The 27,207-nt window shown below is 44.8% G+C and overlaps 1 long non-coding RNA gene across 3 annotated transcripts in view; it reads left to right on the top strand.

The window, feature by feature from the left end:
- The window catches only part of LOC116283096 (uncharacterized), a 327,554-nt gene that overhangs the window by 105,476 nt on the left and 194,871 nt on the right, over window positions 1-27,207 (top strand). The window contains exon 1 of one of the 3 annotated variants that reach the window (XR_012079084.1): window positions 19,525-19,634. The exons of 1 other annotated variant lie outside the window; for it this stretch is intronic. This is a non-coding gene — a long non-coding RNA (uncharacterized lncRNA). Of the gene's footprint in view, window positions 1-19,524; window positions 19,819-27,207 lie in introns of those variants that run through there. One more of the 3 variants, XR_012079082.1, reaches the window with a different exon arrangement.

Here is a 27,207-nt window from a genome sequence, read left to right as displayed (position 1 = left end):
AACTGTAGCTCAACAGAAAAACATTCAAAATATTTATATATAATTGTAGAAATCACAGATTTTCAAAGGCAAGAGTCCTTTCTTTTGAGGTTCATTTAATATGCAGGGAAAAAGATTCCAGTATGTATAGTTGAATCATGAAAATTATCAATGCAAAATAGTAAATAATAGTTTAAAAGTCCAAAGAATATTAAAAAGTGTGTCTTTGAAAAAGCTCTCCATGCTTCTGTTTAAATCTTTCATTATTCTGAAAGGAAACATGATATTAATGTTTGTGTTACTTAATGGTTAGATTTCTGCCTAATGCATAAAAAGCTAATTAAATATTAAAAGATTGGTTTAAACATGAATTTAATCTAAGCCTCTTTTATGGAAAGAAATGAAAGAAAAGCAATCATCCAAAATAAACTAAAACTAAAAAAAAAGGAAAGAGAAACCAAAGTCCATTTTCCTTAGCCTGATTTCCAAGGTGACTCATCAATTAGACTTTGCCAAAATGCCTTCCACATCTGCTACCCGCCTCGCAGTCCACACAAAGGTGTGCCGCTGAAAAAGCATGAATTTGAAATTAAATTGTGTTTCACAGCTTCCTGCCTGTGTGAGTTTGGGCAAGTCACTTCATTGGTTGGGTCGTATTATGTCCATTTCACAAATGAGAAAATTAGTCCTCAGGGCTGGGTTGCAGAATAAATGAACCATATCTAGCATGATCTGCACATCACGGGTGTCGGAGATGATGCTGTCAAGTATTAATTGCTGTCCCCCCTTATTTTCAGATAGCAGCCGGTGTGTTCTAAATTTGCTAAAGCATAATTGTTAGGGAAGAAACACAGATTTTTAGAAGTCCCCATTAGGATTTCTAAGTAGGCATTTGAAGCTCCTAGCTGTAAAGAGTCTATGCAGAGGACAGAGCCTGGACCAACTCAGGGTGTGCAGTTTGTGTATTAAACAACTGAGGAGCCAGGGATGATGCTCTTGTCTTACATAAAAAGAGCTCAGACTTTTCTGAGTTGGTAGAAAGATGGAAGAGATGGGGGAGAAGGGCAATAGAATGAGTTTCTGGTCCAAGCGTCCCCTTGTTCCTCTAGGAGATATGAAGCAGAGGGTAAAGGAGGAGTTTGATGAATCCTAAAGAGGAGAGACGGGGGAGACTGGTGAGCATCTGACTCCTCATTCTGTGATGCTGTGTGCCTCACAAGGATCTTCCTCTACTTTGTCCTGGATGAGTGAGGTGAAGATGTAATGGGACATTTGATTCTTTCTTTAACTGACCCCAAAGTTAACAGTGACTTAACTGAGTTAGAGGGTTATTTCTGCCACTTGAAGGTTAGACGAGCAGGTGCTCCATGGAGGAAAGGCAGCCCTGGTCCACGACCCCTCCTTCCTCTTACTCCACTATGTCCTAGGGCGTTGGTTCAGTCTCCCCAGCTGCAGTTGTCTCTCATCTACCACTCCTGCACTTCAGTGAGCTGGAAAGGGGGAAAGAAATAGGGGGCAAACGGAAGCAAGCTGCTTCCCTTTCAGGGCATGACTGGAAGTTTTACACGTCCCTGCTTTTCACATCCAGTTGGCTGGAACTTTGTCGCACGGTCATCCCCAGCTGCAAGAAAGGCTTGGAAATGGGATCCCTAGCTGCATGCACATGAGACTGGCTGAAACTTACAGGTGTGGGACTTTATAATTGACAGGAATCAGGACAGAATGGATATTGGGGACAATAAGCAATGCTGCTACAGACAGCCCACTTAGAAGGGCGTGTTTCCCCACTGGATCAGGTGGGGTTCAGTCAAGGAAGCAGAACCATTGTAACTATTATGGAATACAGGATTTATCTTAGAGATAGGACCTTGCACAGTTGTGGAGAGGCTGGGGAAATAAAGGGCTAAAATGGGCAGTTGGAAGATCAGAGGAGTCTCTAACTAACACTTCTGAGACTGGTGCAGGCAGACAGGTGAGGGAGAGCATGCTAGCTCTTCAGCATCTCACCTCATCTGAACACAGCAACCTTGAGGGAGCGGTGGCTGCTGCCTCCCCTCCACTGTTCCGTCTTGCATGCATTTCTCTTTAGATCAGTTCCAAACTGGAATTGTGGAGGAAAGGCTTTCTTGGAAATGTAGCTCCAGCTTAGCCCAGTCGACCCAGTTACAAACCACCACATTCGTGTTTTTGAGGGCAGTGGAGGGGGACATGACACTGAGACGGAGCAGACCTGGGGGTTGCAAAGATTAAGGGCAGCAGGGCCTGCAGGGGCAATACTGCATCTCCCTGGATGATGCTCACCCTCAGGACGCAATGTCTGTGCCTCCCCACCCCTCTCCCCAGCGCCTAGATGCCACATACCAGCCCCTCCCTTCCAACATTCCTCGCTGCATCAAGATGAAGTTGCAATCTTGAGGTTGGTCTGGGAGGGAGAAAACTCTGACTTGAGAAAAACCTGGTTAGTTTAAGGAAAAAAAAAAAAACCCTCAAGTTGATTACACTAGGATTTCTGTCCTTGGGCAGAATGTGGGCTTAGAATAGAAAATAGGGTGCTTTGTAGAAAAATAAATTGCATTTCATGTATACTTGTATGTACAGTGAGAAATTCACATATACTAAATAGGTAATCAACAAATCTTACCTGCCTCCTTCCTTTTTTGCTGGATTCAGCTGAATCAAAGGACAGCTTTGATTCCTTAATAGGACTTGCTCTGGATTGAGCATGTGAGCTTCCTTTTCTCATGAACGTTCTTTCATGTTTGTTGCTTTGATTTTATTTTAAACAGCCCCGCTGTGAAATTCTCCTCTGTGACTCAGCTCACATGAACCCTCTCCTCTGTTAATCCTTCCTGCCGTGCCTCCTGTGTGCTCCAGGGAATTCTGTTAAGTGCTTGTGTGTGCCCCATTCAGTGTAATGTTCCCCACGCCAAACTGTGAGCCTCCTTGGGCAGGGCTCTCACTTATCCTGCGTCTCTCCATGCCAGCCCCAGGGAGCAGCCTCAGTGAACACCTGTTGACCATGTGACTGAATGAAACTTTCTCCAAATTGTGAACAAACAAATCAGATGATTGTTCTATTCTGAAAAGAATACTGTTCCCTAATTGTATGTAAATTACATTACACACACATACACACATACACACACAGACACACACACACAAACACACAGAGTTCTCTGCCAATATCATTTGATGGTGCTGATAAACATATAAATCTTCTAAAACTATATGTAGTGGGAATCTTTGGGCCTTCTAATGTTTTTTGAGTTCATTTTTTAAAATACTGAACTATAGTCAATTTATAATGTGTCAATTTCTGGTGTACAGCGTAATGTTTTAGTTATATGTGTACATACATATATTCATTTTCATATTCTTTTTCATTATAGGTTACTACCAATATTTAATATAGTTCCTGTGCTATACAGTATAAACTTGTTGTTTGTCTATTTTATATATAGTAGCTAGTATCTGCAAATCTTGAACTCCCAATTTATCCCTTCCTACCTCTTTTCCCCTCTAGTAACCATAAGTTTATTTTTTATATCTGTGAGTCTGTTTCTGTTTTGTAAATAAGCTCATTTGTGTCTTTTTTTTTTTAGATTTCATATATGAGCGATATATGGCATTTTTCTTTCTCTTTCTGGCTTATTTTACTTAAAATGATGATCTCCAGGTTCATCCATGTTGCTGCAAATGGCATTATTTTATTATTTTTTATGGCTGAGTAGTATTCCTTTGTATAAATATACCACAGATTCTTTATCCAGTCATCTGTTGATGGATATTTAGGTTGTTTCCATGTCTTGGCTATTGTATATAGTGCTGCTGTGAACATTGAGGTGCATGTATCTTTTTGATCTAGACTTCCCTCTGGATATATTGGGCCTTCAAATGTTAACTATGAATTACATCTCCATCTGATTTTATTTCCTCCACTGACCCTCTTCCTGTATCCTTTCCTCTTGCTTTTACTGCAGAGAAATCTCTCTTCCTTGTGTTACTACGTTAGTTTCCCTGGCTGCTATAACAAGGTATCAAACTGAGTGGCTTAAAACAAGGGACATCTCCCGCAGTTCTGTAGGCTAGAAGTCTGAGACCAAAGTGTTGTCGGAGCTATCCTCCCTCTGAAGGCCTGAGGGAAGAATCCTTCCTTGCTCTCCTAGCTTCTGGTGGCTTCCGGCCATCCTTAGTGCTCCTTGGCTTGAAGCTCATCACTTCAATGTCTACCTTTGTTGTCTCGTGGCCTTCTCAGTGTCTCCTCTGTCTCCATGTAGCTTTCTTATAAGGCCACCAGTCATTGGATTTAATCCAATAAGACCACCCTAATCCAGTATGATCTCATTTCAACTTGGTTACGTCTGTAAAGACCCAGTTTCCCAATAAGGTCATGTTCACAGGTGCTGGAGATTAGGTCTACAACCTATCTTTTTGGGGACATGACTCATCCCACAACTGTCCCTATAGCTTGTGTCCTTTGCACCTGGAGGCTGATGTATTCCAAGCTCAGACACCCCCAAGGACACTGCAGTCAGCCACTGCCTCAGTCCCAGCTGCCCAGGGCAGACTCCCATCCTGGCCTTTGATGTGCACAGTGGCCAGTGGAGCAGGGTGACTGTGCGTCTCCCTCCCAGCCTCGTGCATGAAATCTCACAGTCCTTGGTATAATACAGTAGGAAGTACAGAGGCCCAGGCACTGCACTGGCTCTGTCACCAACATGCTGTGTGACCTGAACAGGCTACTTCTCTGCACATCAGGTCATGACTTTGAGTTGTGCTTGAATGAATTTACTGAGCATTTGCCATGGGTCAGAGCAGGGGTGGGGGCCTGGGATACAGATATAATTAAGATTCTTCCCTCAATGAACCTAGCATCTAGTGGGGGATAAATCACTCACCTGTGAGGTCCTGTGAGGATCAAGACTTTCGTGGTTTATTACGGGCTGTGTACATGTCAGCAGCGAAGGTGACTTGTGGAGTTTGGGCCTGAAAGGCCTTCTGACAATGACATGGTTCCTTCATGAAGCCTCCAACATCGCTAAACACAGCCACTTGAAATTCAGAGGAAAATTCATTCACTTTTCATTTCGTTGTCTATTAATTTGAGCCCTGATCGTGTTCCAAGCACAGGGCAAGTTTCTGGAGATACAGTGTTGAACACAGCAGATACAGGCTCCGCCCCAGGGAGCGTACCATCTGCAGGAGACACAGACATTACGCCAGCAGCAAGTTCTGATGCTCCCAGAAACTCCTGTTCTGGCCTTAAAGGTTAGGTCAGTTTTTTAAGGTTCTCAACCTTGAATTTTGTCTTGGTCCATTTGGCCTGCTATCATAGAATACCATCAACAGCGTGTTTTTTAAGCAAGAAAAATTTGTACCTCATACTTCTGGAGGCTGCAAAGTCCAAGATCAAGGTGCTGTCCTGATTAGGTGTCTGGTGAGAACTGACTCCTGTTTCATAGATGCCATCTTCTCTCTGTGTCCTCATGTGGTGAGGGGGAAAGGAGCTGTCTGGGGTCTCATCTATAAGGGCACTCACCTCATTCATGAGGGCTCCACCCTCCTGACCTAATCACCCCAAAGACCCCCCACCTCCAAACACCATCACACTGGGGAATAGGTTTCAACATATGGATTAGGGGAGACATAAAAATTCAGTCTATAGCAAATCTCAGTGGATTCCAGGCATACAGATGCAGTCTTCTGACTTTTGCTCAGGAATATTTTCCAGCTTATAAACTGGTCCATGTAGGAAGCAAGGTTAGATCTGCCTCTGCTCAGAGCAGGACCGGTGTGCTACTCGGATGAAGTTGTATCTGGGAAGGTGTGTAATAGGGGTTAAAATATTAGCAAAGAGAAAGAATTCTCATTATCGGGGGCCGTGTGGATACATTGAGATGCCCGTGTGTGTGTGAGACAGAGAGAGAAGGAGAGGGAGAGAGGAGCGAAGGAGAAGCAGCAAGCACATAAGCTGTTGTGTGGGTCCCTAATCCTTGGCCTTGCCTTTCCTAGAAGTTTTTAGGTTTGAGTCTTGGCTGGGGTTAGCATTCCAGGATCCTCCACTGAGGTTCCTCTTCTACAAGATGCCAGGATATCTGCCCACGGCAAGTGACAGGGACACCACGTTGTCTAGAATAGCACTTTCCGTTGTTGGAAAATACTGCTCCCTCCCCTCTCCTTCCCACAGTTGTCCTCTGAGCAACCAGCATGTGATAGTCCCTGTGCCGGGTTCAGAAGGAAAAGGAAGATGGGCTTCTTGTCCTTAAGGAGCTCACTGATGTTTGAGGGTCTCAGTTAAGGAATCAGAAGATGATGGGGCAAGGTGGTGGCGCTCCGCCTGGGCATGGTGGTACCCGAAGCCCACCTCTGAGAGACCAGCTGACTCGGCACCTGGGAGGCCATCCCTGCGGAGGTGATCCTGGCTGAGTCTTGAAGCATGAGCGGGTGGAACAGAGGGGAAGGGCATTCCAGACAGAGGACATGGTGGGTGCAAAGGCACAGAACCAGGAAATAGGAAGATGTGTCCCACCCAACTGTAGCCTCCAAGCGGAGGGGGCGCTCAGCAGGGAGGCCTCCCTTCTCTTCACATCCTCTCTACCCCCTCACCTCCCCTTCCCCCAGCGTTGTGGGTGAGATGTTCATCCACTGGTCAGATCCCAGGACAGCGAGGTAAACTCATAAACACTACCGGCAGGATGACTGCGTACTGAAAGGTCCTGCCCGGGAGTGTGGCTCTCTGCTTTGTCCACCTCGATCCAGGAGCAGGAGGGGAGCCAGGGCCCAGCCTGCAGGGAGGAGATCCAGCCTTTTCCCCGTTCCTTCAGGCATGTGCCCAAGTACTTTCAACTTTGGCCTCTTGTCCCTACCAGTTGGCTGGCTGCTGGTAGGATCCCAAGATCTGAATTTGGGCTGAAGAGCTTCAGAAAAAGCTCCGGCAAACTCCACTTGGAGGTTTTGGGTACAAGCTCAGCTGTTAGTATCATCTTTGATTTTTCACAGGTAAGAGAGCCGAGGCCATCCTGGATCCCTGGGTCTAATGATAACCAAGTGTGCTCCACAGTTGGTCTTCATGCCACCTTTTATGTGTGACCTGGCGATCAGCCTTGTCCAGAAAGCCTTTCCTCACTTCCTTTTCCAGCTGGATCAACCAGATCCTACCCTGACTCGAGCCAACTTCCCATAGCCTTCTTTTCTTCATCCACTTACCTCATTCTATCTTGTGTTTTATTCATGTTGACATCATCTTAGAGGCGTGCTCACATGATATGTCTTTTATATACTCCGCTGCACTGAGCACATCCAGGACAAATGCTTAATAAATATTTATTGGACTAAACTTTTCCTGGCAGAGAAAGGGGAAGCTAGCGTCAGTGTAACCCACAGTGGGCCTCGGACTAATGTGATTTCTTCATTCATGCCTCCAGCAACTGTTCCTTGAGGACCAGGAAGACAGAAACCTGTCAGCTGGTTACAGACTACCTGTCCTCTTGGAGCTGATGGTCTCCGGGAATCTGCATCACAATGCTGAGGGTTTATTTTCACTAACTCAGTGTTTACCAAACAGGAAACAGAGACTCTGAATGGGGAAGGCCATGGGGTTTGCAGGTGAGGAAGCCTGACCTGAACTCAGGTCTGCTAGGAGTGGGAGGCAGGTGTCCTGGGAGTGGCCGCTCCATGATGCTTTAATGTCCCGGCTCACACAGCTGTGTTGTGTGCTATCAGAGCCAACACGTGTCACCTGTCTGCCACTTGAGACCTCAGTCACCTTCCTCCCCATGTGATAGCATTTCTAGGACCTGGATGGAGGCAGGCTGTGGACCAAAGCCAGGCCGGTTACCAGAGAGCTTTTCCTCCCCTTTTGAAATGTGTGATGCTTTGCTTTCCCCACATGGCTGTAATCGGAGGTCCCTCCCTTTTAATAATCCTTCTAAAAGAAAACCAGAGCAACACCCGGATGATTTGTGATGACGAGGTTGAGATCCACTTTTCCTGTCCTCCTGACATCTGGGAGATGAGTGAAGCAGACGAACAGAGTGTTTCGTGCCGTCTCCACCACCTTCTCCTGGGTGGGCGTTCCCTCCAGCCCGGCAGGCCTGGCCCGGTCTCTGCCAGAAAAGAACTCTGGTCCATGGCTTCATTCCCACCAATGTGTTTCAACAAACACCCGGAGCATCTCTTCTGTACCAGACCGGTGCTGGGTGCTGAGGGGACCGAGAAGAGGAGGTGCTGCCCCTGTCCTCAAAGATGTCCCCATCTGGAGCCCCCTGGGACAGGAGGGCTGGAGGAGTGGGTAGATTTTCACTGGGTGAGAAAGGGAGGGCATTTCAGGCAGAGGCTACAGCCTGGACAAAGGTGTGGAGGTTTGGGAAGGTGGGGGTGAGGTGGGGTGGGGCAAGATTCCCCTAGAAGGACTTTCACTGCAAAGGGAGGCAGGAGCCACCTAGGGAGGGCTTGAGTAAGGATAAGGAGGTGGCTTTATCCTTCAAGGGACGGGGAGATGCTGAAACACTGGAGATCCATGATCCCTGCTTCACTCAGGACTCATGCAGGGAAATGTGTCGAATCCTCAAAAATATGAGTATAGCTGGGCATCATTTTAGGGCAGATAGTAAAATGTTCTCTTCTTTCCTCCCTTTCTTTTCTTTTCCTTTTTTTTTTTAAACAATAATGATTTAGTCAACTTACTCTCAAAGCTAAGAGATGTTATCTCATTGATCCCATGCCCAGGTACCTGAGATGCAGAGAGAAAAACTGAATTATTAAGAAACTGGGAACTCCTGACACAAAATCCCAGCTTTACCTCTTCAAAATGAACACCATCTCTGTTCTGACACTGTATTCAGCACTTTTATACACACTGCCTCTCATCCTCAGAGATTAAATAGACAGACTAGATTAAATAACAACAATAACTCATAAACAAATGTCATTTGCTTACTGACCAAGTATTGTGTTCTAAGCACTCTGAGAAGAATTTTTGATCATGCCCATTTTACAGATGAGGAGACTGAGGTTGAAAATACCTAAGAGCACCAAGGCCAGGGTGTAGAAGAGGCCAGATGCAAGCCCAGGCTTGTCCAATTCCAAACCACATATGTGCAGACTACCATCCTGCCTCCTAGCCTCCTGGGTTCCTGCCTTGGCCAAGGGGTGATGACCTTGCCCTGCTATGTGTATACCCATGGTGTGAAATTTGAGTGGGGAATTGTTTTGCAAACTGCAAAATACACACTTGTCAGGTGTGATTATCATCAAGAAAAATAATGATTCCAGATAGAAAAAGAGTGTCAGTAAATGAATCCTGCTTTATTTTTATACAAACACAATTCTTAGGTTTTTATTTTTTGTCTACTTAACTGCCTAAGCCATGGATTTCTTTGTATTTCTACAACGTTAAAAAACAATTTGGAAGTCAGGCAATAATTTTTCACTCTTACTATGCTTGTTAACAAAAGATTTCTTCAGTGGTTAGTTGATTTCTGGAGAAAACAAGCACTAATCTGGCCAGTTAGTCTTGGGAACATCATTTTCATGTAAAAAGGAAAATGGTTCAGACTGCAGCCACCACCTCCGGGGGTTTCCAGGACGACGTGAAACTCACCCGGAGACCGACCGGCGTCAGCACTTCAGGGCATTGACGGTCTCCGGTCGGAGGTGCACGGAGCCAGGCTGGCCTGCTGGCACGGAGGAGGCGAAGGGGGGGAACGCTCTGATCCTCCTTAGAGCACCTTCCTGGCCGTCAGAGGGATGGAAATATGGCCCTTTCTGGTAAACACAGATGGCCTGGGTACATCCCTGAGCTCTGACTTTAAAAGGATAAAAAATGAACCAGACCTTCAATCAGGGACATGTGGGAAGTCTCCAGCGCTCTGGGAGCTGCTCCCCAGAGGGTGGAGAGGCCTCCTCCCTGGGCTGGCTGACCTGCCCTCGCCTTCCTCTCCTCCTCCCTGGGCTCCTCCACACCCACCCCGCTCCTCAAGGCCCTGCCACCCATTCCCTGCCCTGAGCAAGGCTTGAGCACCTCCGTTTCTCCCATTCTCCCCTCTGAGCTCTGTGTCTGTCATCCAGGGACTAAACAGACCTCTGCTGACTGGGGCTGCTTTCTGGGATCAGCCATGTGATGCATCAGTCCTGCAGGGACAGAGGCTCTGCATGAGGGGCTCACAGGGTCGGGGCCCGGCCGGGTGGGGCTCAGTCAGGGCTGCACACAGAGCTTCTGCTCTTCACTCCTGGGTCAGAGGGAGGGGCGGCTCTTCCTGCCACCGGAGCCTCTGACCCTGCTTCCGCCTCTCTCCTCTGTATTTCGTGAAACCCTTTGCCATCCCATTCTGGTGTGCTGTTGTTGCTGTTAGGTTCCTGTCTTTATTCTTTTTCTTTTCTTTTAAACTGAAGTAGAGTCAGTTTACACTGTTGTGTCAATTTCTGGTGTACAGCATGTTTCATATATACACATAAATATATTCGTTTCATATTTTTTCATTACAGGTTACAAGTTCCTGAGTACAGTTCCCTGTGCTGTACAGTAGAAACTTGTTGTTTATCTGTTTTATATGTAGTAGTTAGTATCTGCGAATCTTGAACTCCCAATTTATCCCTTCTCACCTCCTTCCCCCCAGTAAGTTTGTTTTCTGTGTCTGTGAGTCTGTTTCTGTTTTGTAAATAAATTCCACATAGGTATTATCATATGGTATTTTCTCTTTCTTACTTACTTCACTTAGAATGACAATCTAAGTCCATCCATGCTGTAGCAAGTGGCATTAATTTATTATTTTTTATGGCTGAGTAGTATTCCATTGTGTGTGTGTGTGTGTGTGTGTGTGTGTGTGTGTGTGTGTGTGTGTGTGTGTGTGTGTATGTAGTGTGTGTATCACAACTTCTTTATCCAGTCATCTGTTGATGGACATTTATGTTGCTTCCATGTCTTGGCTATTGTATATAGTGCTGCTATGAACATTGAGGTGCATGTATCTTTTCAAATTAGAGTTCCCTCCAGATATATATCCAGGAGTGGGATTGCTGGATCATATGGTAAGTCTGTTTTTAGTTTCTTGTGGGACTCTCCATACTGTTTTCCACAGTGGCTGCACCAAACTGCATTCCCACCAGCAGTGTAGGAGGGTTCCCTTTTCTCCACAGCCTCTCCAGCATTGATCGTTTGTGGACTTTTGAATGATGGCCATTCTGACTGGTGTGAGGTGATACCTCACTGTAGTTTTGATTTGCAGAAATCTACAACTCTTATAGGGAACCCAAGGTCCTTCCTGACCTGGCTCTTGCCTGCTTGTCGCATCACTCACGCACTCCTCCTCCTCACCGCTCTCATTTCACCTCCCAGACATAGAAGGCCATCTACTGTACTGTCCTTGGCAACCCTGCTGTGCCAGTCCTCCCAGCCTCAGCTCACGCACCACCTGTGCCATGATGTGCTCCCTCAGGGAGCCACAGGGAGTCATGGAGGGGCTTGCCTTCTTCCCTGCTTAGACCCCCTCGGAACTTCCCATCCCACTGCCTCTGGGCCCATCTGCCTCAGGGCTTTTTCTGGCCACAGAGCATAGCCTCTGGGGGGCCTGAGCAGTCCTGTCTCCAGGGAGCAGCCCTCAGCCAATGGAGGATGGCAGTTGGCAGGTACACACCCCAGCTTCCTCATTCCTTGGGTGGGACAACTCTGAAATGTGTTCTACATCGTCTTCCAGGAGCATCCAGTGGAGTTAAGCTCTGGTTGCCCAGTGGTATTAGCTTCCTTTTCCTGTTTCATTTCCCCAGCCCCCCGTGAACACTTCCTGAGATCATGTCCTGAATAACTCCTTGCCCTCAAGCCCTTGTCTCTGGGTTTGCTTGTGGGAGCACACAGCCTGAGACACTTCCTTGCTTCCTGCTGCAGCTGCCACACGTCTCCACTGGAACACTTCTCACATTTAAAACCATTCATGTCTGTTTGTGGACTAGACTTGGAGTGTGCCAGCCACTGGGAAACGGTAATGAAAAGATGCAGTGGTTAGCAGTATGCCCAACAGATGTTCAGTGAATGAATACAAGACTGGTTTTCAGGGGTAAGGGATAAACTGGGAGTTTGGAATTTGCAGAGAGTAACTACTATATATATATAATAGATCAACAACAAGAACCTACTGTAGAGCACAGGGAACTACATTCAGCATCTTGCAATAACTTATAATGGAAAATAGAGTCTGAAAAATAATGTATATAATATATAGGTATAACTGAATCACTTGACTCTACACCTGGAACTAACACAACATTGCAAATCAACTATACTTCAATAAAAATAAATAAATAAAAAGACCAGTTTTCCTAAAGCTGTTCTGATTATATTTCTTTGCTAATAGAACCCTCAGGGTGAAGTCCAAATTTCTGATCCAGACATTTCTGGTCTTTTCCAGTGTGGCCCTAAGCCTCCAGTTGTAGTTTCCCAACTCAAGCTTTTCTCAGGACGGAGTATCTACCTGGGCTGCCCTGAAAGTTCTGAAAGGCGGTTCCTCCTCAAGGCCCTGCCTAGCAGCCCCACCCCCTCTGGGCTCCACCCTCTTCTTGCTCGGCCTTCTTCTGAGCCCCGTCCCCAGCATGGAACAGGGTGCTTGCTCAGGCACTCTGTTGACCTCCTCAAAGCACAGGATAGGTGCTCCACCATCCTGGCTGGAAAAGAGCCTTTCTGCAAGGATTTTTTTTTTGTCCAATATAGCTTTTTGTCCAATGGTCTTGTCCCATATAACTTTTCTTGCACCTCAAGAGGACAAAGGCCATTTTAATTTTAAGCAGTTGGCATAGATCATTGACTGAAGGGCCTCCTGTGTGGCCTCTTGGGGGAAGTTAACAACAAATTCTTTCTCTCCCACTATTTCACGGGCGACATGCCAGGCAGGGTTTATTTAGATTTATTTATTTAGATGCAGCCTCCCTACACTGGCTGAATGTATAGTTTTGACTCCACAAATGAATTATTCATGTAAGTATCAGAGTTGAAGACTTTTTGCACAGATTCAGTGAAGTATTTGTCTAAGTATCTACCCTGGCTAGCGATGGATAACATGTTCTACATTTAGATGCTTTTAAGGGCCATGTATTTTATGTCAAGGTACAAGAATATAGCCAGTTAAAGGCTTGGAGCTCCTTGTAACATACAGCAGTTTAATAAGTTTTAGAATCGGAAAGGTCTATATTCAAATTCCTAATGCAATGCTTTCTAGATGATCACTTTCAGTTCAGCCGCTTATCCCCATTGTAGAAAGAAGAGATGGAGGTTCGGAGAGAGAGAAATGTCGTGTAGAACCTGAAGGCTGTAGGACACAATATTCATATACATAAGTATGTATGTGACTTGGTTGTCTCTGAGCTTCAGTTTCTCATTCTGTAGAATAGGAATTATATGTAGTAGGTAGTAATACGGGTATCCCTTTTAACATAAACGAAGCCTCAGTTTCCTCATCGGTAAAACGGGGATTATCTCTACTCTGTATCTCTCTTTTGATCCTCAGATACTGCGAGATAAAGGAGGTGAGGCCTCTTTGTAGAGCAGTTTCTTCCGTGATAATACTTTCTGTTAGCAGACTCTAATCGTGGTATGTGGGAAAGAACACAGACTCTGAGATCAGGAAGTCTTGGGTCCAAATCCTGGCTCAGCCACTTACTCTGATCCTTAGTTTCCTCCCCTGCAGAGTGGGGGATCTCTGTTTGCAGGCTCACTGGGAGGGTGACCGGCACCCTGCCTGGAGGAGAGGTGGCACGTGGCAGCCCCTTTCCCTTCCCTGCGTTTCCCCAGATATACTTTCTTCCCAGTATTTGAGAGAATGTGTGAGCTAGATGTATAAGGAGCTTTCCCTAGAGGTAAACACCGCAGTTTCTTGTTGCACAGTTCTCAACTGGTGAATCACTATACCTTTACCAAGTGACAGACAGTGGGAGGAAAAGAAGTGTTTGGATGCTTGGAGGCCTGTTCTCTTGGATGTTGCAGTGGAATCAAGACCATCTTTAGTCCCTGATTGTTCTGGAGAAAAAAACATAAAAGCCTTATTTATGGTTTTCTTCTCATTCCAGAGAGGAACAGTGGGTTCTTTCCGCAGTCGTCCCTGTCCTTAACCGGGGAGGAGCCCAGGACATATTGTACAGCTTTTCTCCAAATTCAGATTTAAGCCTTGAGCAAAATGAATCACTATCTCACTTAGCTAAGACCATCAACCGATTTCCTAATAAAAATTCACTTCAAAGAAGGGAACATTTATCCCTCAGATATTTATTTAGCACCTACTACATAACAGATGCTGCTGTGGCAGTTTGGAGAGATGGATCAGAACAGAGAGGAGATGAGAGCAGTGTGGTGTGATGGAAAGAGCCCTAGTTCTGGTGCTAAGAGACCTGGGTTCATCCCCTGGTATTTGAGGTTTTTTTCTATGCAACCTTGTGCAAATCACCTAACCTCTCTGAGTCCGAGGTATCATAAATCCCCGTTTCACTGGAATGGTTTCAGGTGTGAGGGATGATGGCTAGAAGCTCTACATTCAGACAGAACTAGGATAGACTTCCAGCTCTAGCACTTAGTATAATGTGACTTTGAGTAAGTCTCTTTACTTCTTTGGGTCTCAGTTTCCTCTTCTGCAAAATGGGGATAATAAGGCCTCTCTTGAAAGACTGTTGGGATGCTTCAGAGTGCGGAGTAGCAAATGAAAGTACTCGATGAAGTTCAAGGAAGGGAGATTTTTCCGGGTCAAATTGGAATCCATTCTATCCAACTTTCTAACTCTTCTTGAGGTTAATTCTTGCATTTATTGCTTGATTAGAACTGCCTGAAGGAGGCTGTAGGAGGACTAGAGGCTTTGAACTTGGATTTTTCCATTTTCTATAAAAATTGTTGGTTGCTAAAATGCCAAGTCGAAACAAAGTCATTTATTAAGGTAACTTCTGCAGCCTGCTTTCCCTGGCCACGGGTCCACTTTCCTCCTGGAGGTGGTTCAGTCGACTTTCTCTGTGTATGTACAACTGCTTTCTATGACTCAAGAGATCACTGTCTGTCCTCTCCCAGCTCTGACCTCTCCCAATTTTTCTGTCTGATCATGTCAAAGAAAGCCTCTTGTGGGCTTTTCCCCTAGATGTGCCAAGAGTTTCCATCCTTTGGCTCATCTTCCACAGGCAAACATATCTACTAAATTCTGGCATTCTGACCTGTGGGTTGTCTGTGGCCCATTGGCCTTTCTGGGCAGGGCACTGTGAGTCAAGAGTGGAAAATTAGAGTCGCTGGTGACCTGGATCTAAGAGTCCCCATCCCTCCACCCTTAGAGGGCGGAGGCCTCCTTGAGGCTTTGCAAAGATTTTCCTTAGAGCAGAATAGAGCAGGGTGTCCAAACCTGCCCTGGAGTCAGGCTGGTGGCAAAACCAGTGGCATGGTGATCCTTCCAGGGCTCTGGTTCCTGGAGCTGATAGGCAGGGACTGTTAGACTGGAAAGGAAGGAGGAAGTAGTTGAAATGTGCTCAAGGGCTTAACAGAGGGGCCAACGGTGTTGGGGAGAGTGGAAAGGGTAGTTGGTGTCTGAGTCCCTTTTGTCTGAAAACTGGGACAAGATAGGTCAACAGTGGATATTTGTAAAATGTGAATGTGAGGTGTGAGTCACTGATGCAACAGGATGGAGCATTTCTTGTTGTTAACCCCCAGTTTTCATGAGCTTTCATGGTTAACGATTTTATAGGGTCCTGCTGTCAGCTTTCTGGGTCTGACACCTACTTGGGAGCTGGTTCTAGGCTCTTCTCTCTGAAAGTCTCAGCTTCCCTGTTTGTAAAGGAGGGACGATGCTAGTTCTTGCTTCAGGTTGTGGGTGCAGAAGTCCAGTTGGATGTCAAAATGTAAAATTCTTCAAAAAGCCTAATCCTCTGGACACTGTTAGACACATAGAAGGAACAAAAGTAACTGTGAAAAAAGAATAAGAGAAGAGGGGTAAGGGAGCAGTTATACCTGTGTTGACTCAGGATCTTGAATGGAAAACTTGGTTGCAAGTGGACTTCTCTGTCCAAAACAGAACATTCCTCTTTGTTAGCTGATTCTTAAAGTGGACTCTCCCATGGGTGTCCACCATCGTTCTGGGCTGTGGAGACACCAGTGTGGGGACACTCCATAGGATGACAGATTTCCAGCCTATTTGTGACAGCCATGTTGTCCTGGCTCTTCCTTTCCATGGAAAGAGATTGATCCCAGGCTCTGGTCAAGTTTGGACCAACTAGAGCTCTGAAACTACCTCCCAGGTGTCTTAGAGATACTCGGGGAAGAAGAGAAAAAGCCCCCCACCCAACCTGTTTCGCGCTTTCGATAGCCTCTACGCCAGCCTTCTGCTCCTTTGGAAACAGAGGTTTGTTCTGAGTTCGTAGAATCATAGCATTTCAGACCTGGGTGGTGGAGGCAGGAATTTGAGGCCATCAGATGCAATCCTTTCATGGTAAAGACATCTGAGTGCAGAGCAGGAGAGGGGCCTGCCTTAGGCGGCACAGCCGGGTCCTGTGGGCAGATAAGACTGGACTCCTTTTTCCTGCTTCACAGTGAAGATCCTGTAACATATCAAACAAGGGATCCAAGCCCTCCTCTTACCCCGTGGATAACCTGTCCAGGCATGTTAGCAAACCTTCACATCAAGTTTCTTAGGAAGAAGAAGCAAGTGAGCGTCCTGATACCCACATCTTCAGAGTCTGGCGGCCACTCTGGGGCCTCCACGGCTCTCCCCATCACACACTCAACTCCAGACTTGGGCTAAGGTGAGACAAGGAGGGATGAGAGGTGGCCAGTGCACAAACTGTAAGGAGACACTGCCTTACACCCCCTGGGATGGCATTTGTGTGGCCCTGGGAGCCAGTGCCTCCTTAGGTGTTGCTCCTAGGCTCCTCGCTTGCCTCCCCTTTATTGCCGGCCTTGACCTCCTGGCTGTTTCTCTAGCACATGTCACGCCCTGTCCCACCCTGGGGCCTTTGCTGTTCCTTCAGTGTCTGAGTCACCTTCAGCCACCACCCAGCCACCTCGCTGGGCCCGCAGGCCCTCTGTGACCTGGCCCTGCCTCTGCCGGGGCCTCCCTCTTCTCATCCTTGACTTGCACGGACTTGCCACAGCCGGCCACTCACACCTGCCCGTGCACATGCCTGGGATGCTCTGTCCCCACCTTCTCCTGGTTAACAGCTCATTGTACTTCCTGATGGGGAGCAGGCTCTCCTCCAGGAGAAGTCTCCTGACCCCATTCCTCCCCTAGATGGGTTCAGGGATACACAAAGGAATGGGCTGTGATTGCATTCCCCAGGACAAGACTTAGGAAATGACTGCACAAAAGATGCTTGCAAGTTTGGCTCTTCTGCTAGAGCACACGCTCCAAGGAGAAGGCTCACAGCTTTTCCCTCTCTGTACCTCCAGTACCTAGTACAGGACAAGGATGGAAAAAGACTGATCTCCTCTTAAGACTGCGAACTTCTTGAGGGTTGGCCCATGATGTTTTCTTAGTCACTATTTCTGTAGTTCAGTGAACACACACACATACATAGAACTCATCTTCTGCAGATCAGTCAGTGCTTTACCTGGTTACATTAGTGTGCTCAGGCTGCCACAACAAAGTGCCACAGACTGGGTGGCTTAAACAACAGAAATGTACCTTCTCATAGTTTTGGAGGCCAGAAGTTTGAGATTAAAGTGAGTCATGGTTGTCTCTACTGAGGCCTCTCTCCTTGGCTTGCGGACGGCTGTCGTCTCCCTGTGTCTTCATGTGGTCTTCCTTCTGTATGTGTGTGTGTGTGTTTGTGTCCTAGTCTCCTCTTCTTATAATGACACCTGCCATCTTGGATTAGGGCTTTCCCACATGACCCCATTTTACCTTAATCACCTCTTTAAAGACCCTGCCTTCAAATACGGTCATGTTCTGTATGTAGGACTTCAACATATGAATTTGGGGGAACATGATTCAGCACTTTTTTTTTAGAATAGAGTTTCTTTGGGCTCTGGGCATGACTGTGGGTCCTGATTTCCTTTTTTCCTTCTCCAATTCTGCTCTTAATACTGGCAAACATTGTTGTGTAGCAGAGAAGAAAGAAGAATAAATTCTGACCAGAGAAGACAAGGGGACATTTTCATGGAGGATGTTAATGGAAGTCCTCAAGACTGTGGGCTCCTTGAAGGAGAGATTGTGGCTCATTTCTCTCTATGTTCCACATGCTCAGACCAGGGTATAGCAGAAGATGCTCGTAATACAGACTGAGTAAACACACAAGCGCACCAATGAACTAGCATTTGATCTAATAATGCTGCTATTCGGGTAGCATCACTACCAGCAGAATGACTACTCTTTGTGCTTATTTCAGGTTCTCCTCTTCACTACAGGGTCAGGGACTGAAGCTCCACTTTTCTCATTTGCCTGCAAACAATGGTCATGGGGGTCAAAACTTTCCAACCTAATTAAACGATTGGGTGGTTGGACCTGCCCAAGGAAAGCAAGTGTGCGCTCAATCAAATCTTTCAGTTGGAAAATGTTTTTCAGCTGGGAGACCTGGGCCCTTTGTCATTGCTAGGCTCTAGGATCCTGTTGCTAAAAGCCAGAGTGGAAATTTGGGAAAATACCAACTTAGACTTAAAAATGATAATTCCTGGAATCTGTTCAATTCTTCACAGTTTTTACAAAGGACCTTAACTTGCGTGATTTGATTTGACCCTTGCAACAACCCTGTGAAGAGGGTAACAGAAAGAGGATGGGATTTCAAGGGACCATTTCCAATCCCACCCCTACCACTTCTGGGCCTTGAGAACTTGGGAAAGGTGAGACATTTCTTTACGATCTGATTTTCTCCTTTGTGCGATGTAAATGATAGTACCGGCCTCTTAAGACTGTCTTGAGGCCTGATTGATACCAGGTTTTAGAAAGAGCCTAATCAATAGAGCAAAGGCTTGAACCAGAATTTGAATCCTTGTCCTCCCTGTGTTTCCCTTTTCTTTAGAAAAATGGTGAGAATACAGTAAATATCTCATAGAATTGTTGTGATGATGAAATGAACAATGAACTTACTTAACTGCTCAGTAAAAAGCAGTTAAGGCTATTCTTTTTAGCCCCCAATACTTTTTTTTAAATGGGATATTACTAGCTTCCGTCTTGTCAGCTGAGGAAGGCTGGAGAGGGATTCGAGGAGGCGAGCTGCCCAACGTTGCAGCAAAATGTGCGAGGAGCCAACATAATGTGGGAGGAGCCGACATAATGTGGGAGGAGTCGACATGGAGCAAAACAGCACTGTATTGCTGTGCAAGCGGGTGGTGCGCGCAGCGGGTGGCAGTGGCGGTGGTGGCCACGGCAGCCGCTCTCAGCACTTTCTTCTAGTTCAACAAGATGGCGCCCACTACGTGGTGCACTTGTCCTGCTTTTATTTTGCCCTCACATGCAGCAGGGTTCATTTCCTTTTTCATACTACGTAACTGGCGCATGCGTACAGTTAAGCTAGTGGCGCATGCGTAGTGGTTATGCTACGACGCATGCATACATTTACTATTTACGTCAAACACAGGCGGGTTGTTGTGACCTTTGGCCTGGGTCCCACGGCCTACTCGCTCAAGGCTACCGACACTTCTGAATGTTTCAAACTTCAAATAACCTTTGACTTCGGAAAAAAATCTTAAAATTGCCAATTTGAAAAATAGACAGGTATGTGGAAAGACCACCAGCCTGGGAATTAAAAGCCTTGGCTTGGGTTTGGTTCTGGTGCTTCCGAGACAGGATGGGGCCTGGGACCCTTTACCAGAGCGCTCGCACCTGGATAAACGCCTCCTCCAGCAACAGAATACAGACTCTAAGGGACTGAAAGTAATTGCTTGCATGTGCAGTTGGGGTAAGTTATGAACAATAAGATACACAAAGGCCAAAACCCAACTGCCACTTCTGAGGGGCTGGGAGTAAAATCAGGGTTCTGTGTGTGATCCCAGCACACAGCACCACTTAGGTGGGGGGCAGACCACCTAATCCGCCCTTCTGGCCCGACCAACCTATCTGCCCTATTTAAGAAGCCAGAGTGAGCAAGGGCACCTGTTTCTTGTTCTCGCTCCCTCATACTGCATCACGAGTCTCAATAAAGCCTGGCCTGAATTCCACGTCTTACCGATTTCTATTGATTAAGAGTCCAAGGACCCAGCCAGCAACACTTCCCTGCCGCGAGTTCTTAGGTAAGTCACTTTCTTTTTCTGGGCCTTGGGTTCCTCATCTCGGCAGTGAGTAGAATGGACCAGATGAATGCTCCTACAGTCCCCAAGAATCTATGTTATTTTGTAAATCTTTTGCCCAAATCCAGTTAAAAAAAAATCTGTAGCACTTAAAAGGGGAAATTTAATCGGAATTTTTTTCTGATTCATGTGCACTTAACCACACAGAACCCTACTTTCCAAGAGTTCTTTGATGTTTAAGCTGCCTCAAGGAGTCTTTTTTTTTTTTAAAGGGGTACTTTAAAAGGTTTTTTTTTCTTAGAAACAGGAAATCAGGTTTTGGCAAGAGGAGAAGAAATTTGAACACACCGAGACTTTGGGGTGGGGGCAGTTGGTTTGTTTTGAGTGGGCAGAATTTGAGAGGGTTCCTGAGATTGGCAGGAGGTGGCCTAGGCCACCCAGCTCAGCCTCCCAAGGGCCTGCCAGCTTGAAAGTCTGTGTGCATGGCTGGGCGGTGACGAGGGAGACGTGTCTGAAGCATTTCGCAAAGTTTTAAGGACTGGTTGAATGTTTGCTTTTCCTCCTTAGCCCCGCGTCTTCTTTCTCTTCCACGATATTTGGCAATCCGAATTGTCGAATGCCTTAAGTGGTCTCGAAGGAAAATATTTTTCACTAGATGATCAGTTTTCCTTTCCAGAAAAAAAGAGAAAGAAAAAAATAACCAACACACGGATGAATGCGTGTGGCAGACACAGAGTTCAATTAGCTCTTTGAAAATCTCCTTCAGTCTGTGAGCCAAGTGATTTGAGCAAGTAGTCATCCAACAGGCAAGTGGCGTGGCAGCAGAGGTCCCAGGTTGGCCTTCTATTAGTCACAGAACCTGGAACGGTTAGTCCCGTTCACCTCTCCAAGCGGCAGTTCCTCATCTTGTAAATGCAGAAATGAGGACTGTTTCACAGTGTTGCTGATGCGATCATGTGAGACAACGTATACTTTCAGCCCCTCAAATAGATGCTCAAGAAATGCTGCTCTTTCCTGATTTACTGGCTTCACTGGATGGGCAGCGCTTTGGCTCAAGGGCCAGCCTGTCTCTTGTCCTTCTGCAAAGCATTGGTGTGGATGCCGCAGGCAGTGAGAAGTGGTGTGTGCTGGGGAAAAGCGCTGGGCCAGGAGCCAGATGACCTAGCCTCGAGCTTCTTTTTCTTTTTAATTGTGGTTAAAAAACCACATAATATAAAGTTTACCCTCTTAATTTTTAGGTGTACCTTTCAGTAGTGTTAACTGCATTCACATTATTGTGTAACAGATTTCTAGAACTTTTTCACCTTGAAAAAGTGAAACTCTATACCCATTGAACTACTCCCCGTATCCCCCTCCCCAGAGCCCTTGGGAACCGCTGCTCTACTTTTCTGCGAATTTGACTACTGTAGCAAACTCGTGTAAGTGGAATCATACAGTATTTATCTTTTTGTGACTGGCTTATTTCACTCAGCATAATATTCTGAAGTTTTATCCATGTTGTAGCATGTCACAGGATGCTTTTTTTTGAGGCTGAATAATATTCCACTGTATGTATAAACCATTCCTCTTTATTCATCTGTGGATGGGCATTTGGGCTGCTTCCCCTTCTTGGCTATTGTGAATAATGCTGTAATGAACATGGATGTGCAAGTTATCTCTTCAAGATCCTGCTTTTAGTTATTTTGGATATATACCCAGAAGTGAAAGTGCTGGAATATGTGGTAATTGTGCTTTTAGTTTTCTGAGGAACCTTCATACTCTTTTCCAAAGTGTACCATTTTACATTTCCACCAGCGATGCAGAAGGGTTCTGATATCCTGGCCAACACCTGTTATCTTCTGGGTTTTTTGTTTTTGTTTTTGTTTGTTTGTTTGTTTTATAGTAGCCATCGTGATGGATGTGAGGTAATATTTCATTGTGGTTTGATTTACAGATGACCTAGCTTCTAATGTGCTATTGTTATCTCTTTTATTTGATGGCCCTGTGACCTTGGTGTAATGTTTAGTCTTCACGTATCGAGGGCGCCTGGGGCAGGCCTACCTGGAGTGATGCCCAGGATGCAGGCTATGAATGAGCAAGCTTCCTAGGTATGGTCATTTCCGGGGGCTGCCTTACAAATTACCACAAACTGGGTGGGCTCAAACAACACAACACGGTCTCATGGTTCTGGAGGATAGAAGTCCAAGGTCAAAGTATCAGTAGGGTTGGTGTGGGGGAGAATCTATTCCACACCTCTGCTCTACCTGCTGACGGTTGTTGCAAATCTTTAGATTATAGATACATCACCTTGCTCTCTGGTTCCATGTTCACATGACGTTTTCCCTCTGTGGGTAATTCTGTCCAAATTTCCCATTTGCATAAAGACACTAGTCATACTGGATTAGGGCCACCCTCATTTCAACTTAATTACTTCTGTGAAGACCGAACTTCCATATAAGGCCACATTCTAGGTACTCAGGGTTTTGATTCTGGGGGGACACAATTCAACCTGTAACCCCAGGCATCTCCTAGCGTTTATCCAGAGGTTACTGGAAACCTCTAGGAGCTGAAGAGTTAGGAGTAGGATCATGAGGATCCCAGGTGGGGAAGTCACATTCCTTCCACTCTTGCCAGAGGCCAGCAGGATAAACGAAATCTCCAAGCCAGGCAGAGGCTTGGATCTGGGAATGAGAATAAGATCCTATGCGAAGTAAAAGGGGCTGGCGTACCTGCATTCCTTTATGTTGGTGGCTGTGGGTGAGTCAGTCTGGTTTAAAGGCACAGGATGGTTGATGGCAGTGGGCTCTTCGTTAGCCAGTATCAGTTGTTCAGGAACCAAACCCCAGGGAAGTGTTGGGGTGGGATGCATCTATCCCTAGTTTCTGCTTACGGGCTGGTGCAGACTTGGCATTGACCATGGGCTCTGTGCTGTGGAGTTGAGGGCAGGATCCGATGTGCCAAGAGCTTGACTGAAGGCTGGATCTTTACTGGGTTGCAGAGCCCCTGTGATGGCTGGGTTGTTACAGGCCACCCAGATTTGGGAGGCTGATCTTGGTCTAGTGCTCACTGGGTCCAGTGGGCCACCCCATGACATCATGCTGCCTAGCTTGAGCTCTAGCTGTGGATATAAAATATGTAGTGGATGCTGTAATGTGCTGCTTAGATCCCCCTTCACCAATAAATGACTATCTCCCTAGTGGCTGGAAATGCTTCTGGCTTTCTCTGGAAATTGCCCCGGGCTGGAGAGGGTTTTCTCACGCGAAGCCATACCTCCTTTCCGGGACAGCCAGCAGTCAATGCGTGCTTCATGCACAAAGCCCACTGCTTTTTCTGCAGAGTGGGTGATTCTGAAAGGCCTAATTCTGAGCTCCCTGTGGGGTCAGCTGAAGCCTGTGCTGCAGCCTGGTGTTTTCTTTTCCCTGAACCTGTAGCCTTTCCTCCCCTTCCACAGCTGTAGATCTTAAGTGTGCCCTCATGAACCTCCTGCATGTTAATTTCTATTTCAGAGACCACTTCCCAGGGAACCTGCGGTGTAGTATCTTCCAAATAGAAGAGGCCTGAACTTAAAGATGAAATTCCATCTCCCAACTCCACGCAGAAAGGCTCTGAAATCTTTCTCATGACTGTTACTGGCATGTGATTGTAGTCAGAACATGTTTCTCTCATAAATTCAAAAGAGAATGGACAGATCCAGGCTCCAACCTTCAAAGACACATGACTAGGGAACATCTTTTTGGCTTTGGTTCAAGATCATGAGTATGTGAAGGGAATGATATTATAGTGGGAAACAGTGTAACTTTATATTTGTTTAAAGATCTTTTCTTGATCAGGGAAGTCTTTCACCAAAAAGCAGGCACACACAGGGTTGTTACATCTGGCAGGTGTGAAAAGCAGCGGTTCAGACAATGTTCTCTGCCCAGCCTGTGGGCCATGCATAGAGAGATGGGCGTTCTTTGGCTCTGGTTCTGTGTAAATGCATCCCATCTGGTGTGAACTTCTCAGCACTTGGCAGAGCCGCTTTCTAAGAAAAGAGGAATTTAAGAGGGGCTTTTGCAAAGTCAGCAAGTAGAACTTCCAGCTGTTTGGAAGATGTTTTGGCAGGGGCCAGGGGTGTAGGCCTGTAATAACTGACTAGAGGTGAGGATGTGATTAGAAACTTCCCACCTGTAGAGTTGGGCAAATAGATACGTACTAATTTCTATTTACATCAAGACGAGCTGGGTCTTAAGTGTCCTTTACCTTAAATACAAATGATCAGGCACACAGGCCTACGTGCTCATAGACATAAACACCATTAACATTTCTAGGTGTTCATAGGTTGAAGTCAAACCGCGTGGATAATGGATCCCTATTTTAGGCCTTAATAGAGCCTCAATTCTTTTTTAAATCAATTATAATTGACTTACGATGTCATATTAGTTTTAGGTATACAGCATAGTGATTCAATATTTTTATATATTATGAAATAATCACCATGATTAGTTGTCATCTGTCACCATATAAAGTTATTACAATATTTTTTACTATGTTTGCTATGCTGTACATTACATCCCTGTGACTTACTGATTTTATAATTGGAAGTTTGTACTTCTTAATCCCCTAAACCTATTTTACTGGTCTTCCCAACCCCCTCCCCTCTGGCAACCACCAGTTTATTCTGTTTCTGTGACTCTCATTTTATTTGTCCATCTATTTTGTTTTTTAGATTCCACCTATAAATGATATCATACGATATTTGTCTTTCTCTGTCTGGCTTATTTCACTTAGCAGAATACCCTCGAGGTCCAGCCATGTTGTTGTAAATGGCAAGATTTCATTCTTCTCATGGGTGAGTAATATTCCATTGTATATACATATACCACATTTTCTTCATTCATCCATCAGTGGACACTTAGGTTGCTTCCATATCTTTACTATTGTAACTAATGCTGCAGTGAACATACAAGTACATGTATCTTCTTAAAGTAGTATTTTGTTTTATTTGGATAAATACCCAGAAATGGAAGTGCTGGATTGTATGGTAGTTCTAGTTTTAATTTTTTGAGAAAACTCCATATTGTTTTACAGTGCCTATAGCACTTTATAACCCCCCCCCATAGTGCATGAGGATTCCCTTTTCCCCACATCTTTGCTAACATTTGTTACTTCTTGTGTTTTTGGTAATAGCCATTCTGTCAGGTGGGAGGTGGTATCTCTTTATGGACCTGATGATTAGTAATGTTGAGCATCTGTTTGTGTCTGTTGGCCATCTGTAGGTTTTCTTTTGAAAAGTATTTATTCAGTTCCTCTGCCCGTTTTTGTTTTTTTGATATTGAGTGATATGAGTACTTTATATATTTTGGATATCAACCCCTCATCAAATATATCATTTGAAAACATCTTCTCCAATTCAGTAAGTTGCCCTTTGATTTGTTGATGGTTTCCTACACTGAGCAAAAGCTGTTTAGTTTGATGTAGTCCCATCTACTTATTTTTACTTTTGTTGCTCAAAGCAAATGGAGACAGATCCAAAAAAAATACTGCTAAGACCAATGTCAGAGAGCTTACTGCCTATGTTTTCTTTTAGGAGTTTTATGGTTCCTGGTCTTACATTTAAGTCTTTGATCAACTTTGAGTTTACTTCTGTATATGGTGTAAGAAAGTGGTCAGTTTTCCTAACACCACTTATTGAAGAAACCGTCTTTTTCTTGTATATTCTTGCCTCTTTTGTCATAGATTAATTGACCGTATAAACAAGGGATTATTTCTGGGCTCTCTATTCTGTTCCATTAGGCAACCTGTTTTGTGCTCTCACCATTACTGTTTTGATTACTATAGTTTTGTAGTATAGTTTGAAATCAGGGAGCAGATACCTCCTGCTTTGTTCTTCCTCCTCAAAATTGCTTTGGCTATTCAACATCTTTTGAGGTTCCATAGAAATTTTAGGATTACTTGTTCTAGGTTCTGGAAAAGTGAAAAACGCCATGAGTATTTTGATAAGGGTGGCATTGAATCTGTTGATTGCTTTGGGTATTATGGACATTTTAACAGTGTTAATTCTTCCAATCCATAGTGCAGTATATCTTTCCATTTCTTTGTGTCATCTTCAATTTCTTTTATCAGTGTCTTATAGTTTTCAGAGTATATAGTTCTTTAATCTACTTGGTTAAATTTATTCCTAGGTATTTTATTCTTTTTGATGAAACTATAAATGGAATTGTTTTCTTTATTTCTCTATTCTGGTACTTTGTTATTCGTTTATAGAAATGCAACAGATTTCTGTATGTTAATTTTGTATCCTGCAACTTCACTGAATTCATTTATTAATTCTAATTGTTTTTTGGTGGAGTCCTGAGTTTTCTATATAGAGTGTTATGTTATCTGCAAGTAGTGACAGTTTTACTTCTTTCTTTCCAATTTAGATGCCTTTTATTTCTTTGTCTTCCCAAGTCTGTAACTAGAACTTCCAATACTGTGAATAAAAGTGACAAAAGTGACAAGACAATCCTTGTCTTGTTCCTAATCTTAGAGGAAAAGCTTTCAACTCTTCACCACTGAGTATGATGTTAGCTGTGTTTGTTATATTTGGCCTTTATTCGTTGAGGTATGTTCCCTCTATTCCCATTTTATTGGGAGTTTTTAAAATAATAAATAGATACTGAATTTGATCAAGTATTTTTTCTGCATCTATTGAAATGATCATATGATTTTTATTCTTCAATTTGTTAACATGGTGTAACATGGTGATTGACTTGTGGATGTTAAACCATTCTTGCTACCCTGGAATTAATCCCACTTGATCATAGTGTATGATCCCTTTAATGTATTGTTGAATGCAGTTTGCTGATATTTTGTTGAGGATTTTTGCATCTATGTTCATCAGGGGTGTTGGTTTGTAATTTTCTTTTTTGGTAGTTTCTTTGTCTAGTTTTGGTTTCAGTGTAATGCTGGTCTTGTAAAAATAAGTTTGGAAGTATACTTTCCTATTTAATTTTTTGGAATAATTTGAGAAGTATAGATATTAACTCTTCTTTAATTGTTTGGGGTAATTCACCTGTGAAACTATCTGGACCTGGAATTTTACTTGGGAGTTTTTGATTACT

Source organism: Vicugna pacos, chromosome 13, assembly GCF_048564905.1.
Source record: "Vicugna pacos chromosome 13, VicPac4, whole genome shotgun sequence".
Classification (NCBI taxonomy): Eukaryota; Metazoa; Chordata; class Mammalia; order Artiodactyla; family Camelidae; genus Vicugna; species Vicugna pacos.
This window is presented reverse-complemented; position numbering and strand designations above follow the sequence as displayed.